Consider the following 4684-nt stretch of genomic DNA (forward strand, 5'->3'; position numbering starts at 1 on the left):
GACATAAAAATGATAATACTTCAAGCATACTAATAAAGCAATTATGTCTTCTCAAAATGTCATGGCCAAAGAAAGCTATCCCTACAAAATCATATAGTCTGGCTATGCTCTATCTTCACCACACAGAATATTTAAATCATGCACAACCCTGATGACAAGCCAAGCAATTGTTTCATACTTTTGATGTTCTCAAACTTTTTCAATCTTCACGCAATATATGAGCGTGAGCCATGGACATAGCACTATAGGTGGAATAGAATGGTGGTTGTGGAGAAGACAAAAAGGAGAAGATAGTCTCACATCGACTAGGCGTATCAACGGGCTATGGAGATGCCCATCAATAGATATCAATGTGAGTGAGTAGGGATTGCCATGCAACGGATGCACTAGAGCTATAAGTATATGAAAGCTCAACAAAAGAAACTAGTGGGTGTGCATCCAACTCGCTTGCTCACGAAGTCCTAGGGCATTTTGAGGAAGCCCATCATTGGAATATACAAGCCAAGTTCTATAATGAAAGATTCCCACTAGTATATGAAAGTGACAACATAGGAGACTCTCTATCATGAAGATCATGGTGCTACTTTGAAGCACAAGTGTGGTAAAAGGATAGTAGCATTGCCCCTTCTCTCTTTTTCTCTTTTTTGGGGCCTTCTCTTTTTTATGGCCTTTCTCTTTTTTGGGGCCTTCTCTTTTTTATGGCCTTTTTATGGCCTTTCTCTTTTTTTCGTCCGGAGTCTCATCCCGACTTGTGGGGGAATCATAGTCTCCATCATCCTTTCCTCACTAGGACAATGCTCTAATAATGATGATCATCACACTTTTATTTACTTACAACTCAAGAATTACAACTCGATACTTAGAACAAGATATGACTCTATATGAATGCCTCCGGCGGTGTACCGGGATGTGCAATGATGCAGGAGTGACATGTATGAAAGAATTATGAACAGTGGCTTTGCCACAAATACTTTGTCAACTACATGATCATGCTAAGCAATATGACAATGATGGAGTGTGTCATAATAAACGGAATGGTGGAAAGTTGCATGGCAATATATCTCGGAATGACTATGGAAATGCCATAATAGGTAGGTATGGTGGCTGTTTTGCGGAAGGTATATGGTGGGTGTATGGTACCGGCGAAAGTTGCGCGGTACTAGAGAGGTTAGCAATGGTGGAAGGGTGAGAGTGCGTATAATCCAGACTCAACATTAGTCATAAAGAACTCACATACTTATTGCAAAAATCTATTAGTTATTGAAACAAAGTACTACGTGCATGCTCCTAGGGGGATAGATTGGTAGGAAAAGACCGTCGCTCGTCCCCGACCGCCACTCATAAGGAGGACAATCAATAAATAAATCATGCTCCGACTTCATCACATAACGGTTCACCATACGTGCATGCTACGGGAATCACAAACTTCAACACAAGTATTTCTCAAATTCATAACCACTCAACTAGCATGACTCTAATATTACCATCTCCATATCTCAAAACAATTATCAAGTATCAAACTTCTCATAGTATTCAACACACTCATAAGAGAATTTTATTATTCTTGAATACCTAGCATATTAGGATTTTAAGCAAATTACCACGCTATTTAAGACTCTCAAAATAATCTAAGTGAAGCATGAGAGTTCATCTATTTCTTCAAAATAAAACTACCAGCATGCTCTAAAAGGATATAAGTGAAGCACTAGAGCAAATGACAAACTACTCCGAAAGATATAAGTGAAGATCAATGAGTAGTCGAATAATTATGCAACTATGTGAAGACTCTCTAACATTTAATAATTTCAAATCTTGGTAATTTATTCAAACAGCAAGCAAAGCAAAATAAAATGACATCTAAGAATAGCAAACATTATGTGAAGAAGCAAAAAACTTAGGATCAACCGATACTAACCGGTAGTTGTTGAAGAAGAAAGGTGGGATGCCAACCGGGGCATCCCCAAGCTTAGACGCTTGAGACTTCTTGAAATATTATCTTGGGGTGCCCTGGGCATCCCCAAGCTTGAGCTTTTGTGTCTCCTTAATTCCTCTCATATCACGGTCTCCCTAAATCTCAAAAGCTTCATCCACACAAAACTCAACAAAGACTCGTGAGATAAGTTAGTACAAACCATTGCAAAAACCTTATCATACTCTACTGTAGCAAATCACTAAAATTATTATTCACATTTCATACTAAATGCCTCTTCATATTTAATAGTCCTATCCTCAAATAGAATCATTAAAGAAGCAAACATATGCAAACAATGCAAACATAACAACAATCTGCCTGAACAGAATAGTCTGTAAAGAATGCTGCAACATCCATAATTCCCTAGCTCCAAAAATTATTAAAGAAAATTCCCACTGTAGTAAATTTATCATAGCTTAATATGCAAAAGGTTTCAACATTTTATCACATTCTGAATTTTCTAGGGAATTATTGCAACAGCGGTAAACTTTTTGTTTTCAAACAGCAACATGTATACTTGTAACATAGGCATAGTAAAGGCTATCAATGCCACTTTTATTGAAATAAAAGATGCAAAACATTATTCTAAATAACATTAAGCAAATTCTAACAAAATAAATTGACGCTCCAAGCAAAACACATATCATGTGGCGAATAAAAATATAGCTCCAAGTAAAGTTACCGATGAACGAAGACGAAAGAGGGGATGCCTTCCGGGGCATCCCCAAGCTTAGGCTCTTGCCTATCCTTGAATATTACCTTGGGGTGCCTTGGGCATCCCCAAGCTTAGGATCTTGCCACTCCTTATTCCATAGTCCATCGAATCCTTTCCCAAAACTTGAAAACTTCACAACACAAAACTTAAAGTAGAAAACTCGTAAGCTCCGTTAGTATAAGAAAGCAAAACACCACTTCAAGGTACTGTAATGAACTCATTATTTATTTATATTGGTGTTAAACCTATTGTATTCCAACTTCTCTATGGTTTATAAACTATTTTACTAGCCATAGATTCATCAAAGCAAGCAAACAACACACGAAAAACAGAATCTGTCAAAAACAGAACAGTCTGTAGTAATCTGGATCAAACGTATACTTCTGGAACTCATAAAATTCTCAAATAAATTTTTGGACCTGAGGAATTTATATATTAATCATCTGCAAAAATAATTAACTAAATATCACTCTCCAAATAAAAATGGCAGCAATTCTCGCGAGCACTAAAGTTTCTGTTTTTGACAGCATGATCAACACGACTTTCCCCAAGTCTTCCCAAAGGTTCTACTTGGCACAAACACTAATTAAACACATAAAACCACATATAAACAGAGGCTAGATGAATTATTTATTACTAAACAGGAACAAAAAGCAAGGAACAAAAATAAATTTGGTTTGCCTCCCAACAAGCGCTATCGTTTAACGCCCCTAACTAGGCATGATGATTTCAACGATGCTCACATAAAGGATAAGAATTGTAACGTAAAGAGAGCATCATGAATAATATGACTAGCACTTTTAAGTCTAACATGCTGTTGGGAACGTAGTAATTTCAAAAAAAATCCTACGCACACGCAAGATCATGGCGATGCATAGCAACGAGAGGGGAGAGTGTGATCTACGTACCCTTGTAGACCGACAGCGGAAGCGTTAGCACAACGCGGTTGATGTAGTCGTACGTCTTCACGGCCCAACCGATCAAGCACCGAAACTACGGCACCTCCGAGTTCTAGCACACGTTCAGCTCGATGACGATCCGCGGACTCCGATCCAGCAAAGTGTCGGGGAAGAGTTTCATCAGCACGACGGCGTGGTGACGATCTTGATGTACTACCGTCGCAGGGCTTCGCCTAAGCACCGCTACAATATTATCGAGGATTATGGTGGAAGGGGGCACCACACACGGCTAAGAATACGATCACGTGGATCAACTTGTTGTGTCTAGGGGTGCCCCCTGCCCCCGTATATAAAGGAGCAGGGGAAGGTGCGGCCGGCCAGGAGGAGGGCGCGCCAGGAGGAGTCCTACTCCCACCGGGAGTAGGATTCCCCCCTTTCCTAGTTGGAATAGGATTCGGGAGGGGCAAAGAGGAGAGAGAGAAGGAAGGGGGGGGGGCGCCGCCCCCCTCTCCTTGTCCTATTCGGACTAGGGGGGAGGGGCGCGCGGCCCAGCCCTGGCCACCTCTCCTCTCTTCCACTAAAGCCCACTAAGGCCCATATACCTCCCGGGGGGTTTCGGTAACCTCCCGGTACTCCGGTAAAATCCCGATTTCACCCGGAACACTTCCGATATCCAAATATAGGCTTCCAATATATCAATCTTTATGTCTCGACCATTTCGAGACTCCTCGTCATGTTCGTGACCACATCCGGGACTCCGAACAAACTTCGGTACATCAAAATGCATAAACTCATAATATAACTGTCATCAAAACCTTAAGCGTGCGGACCCTACGGGTTCGAGAACAATGTAGACATGACCGAGACACGTCTCCGGTCAATAACCAATAGCGGAACCTGGATGCTCATATTGGCTCCCACATATTCTACGAAGATCTTTATCGGTTAGACCGCATAACAACATACGTTATTCCCTTTGTCATCGGTATGTTACTTGCCCGAGATTCGATCGTCGGTATCTCAATACCTAGTTCAATCTCGTTACCGGCAAGTCTCTTTACTCGTTCTGTAATACATCATCTCGCAACTAACTCATTA

The sequence above is a fragment of the Triticum dicoccoides genome, chromosome 1A (genome assembly GCF_002162155.2).
Source record: "Triticum dicoccoides isolate Atlit2015 ecotype Zavitan chromosome 1A, WEW_v2.0, whole genome shotgun sequence".
Lineage (NCBI taxonomy): Eukaryota > Viridiplantae > Streptophyta > Magnoliopsida > Poales > Poaceae > Triticum > Triticum dicoccoides.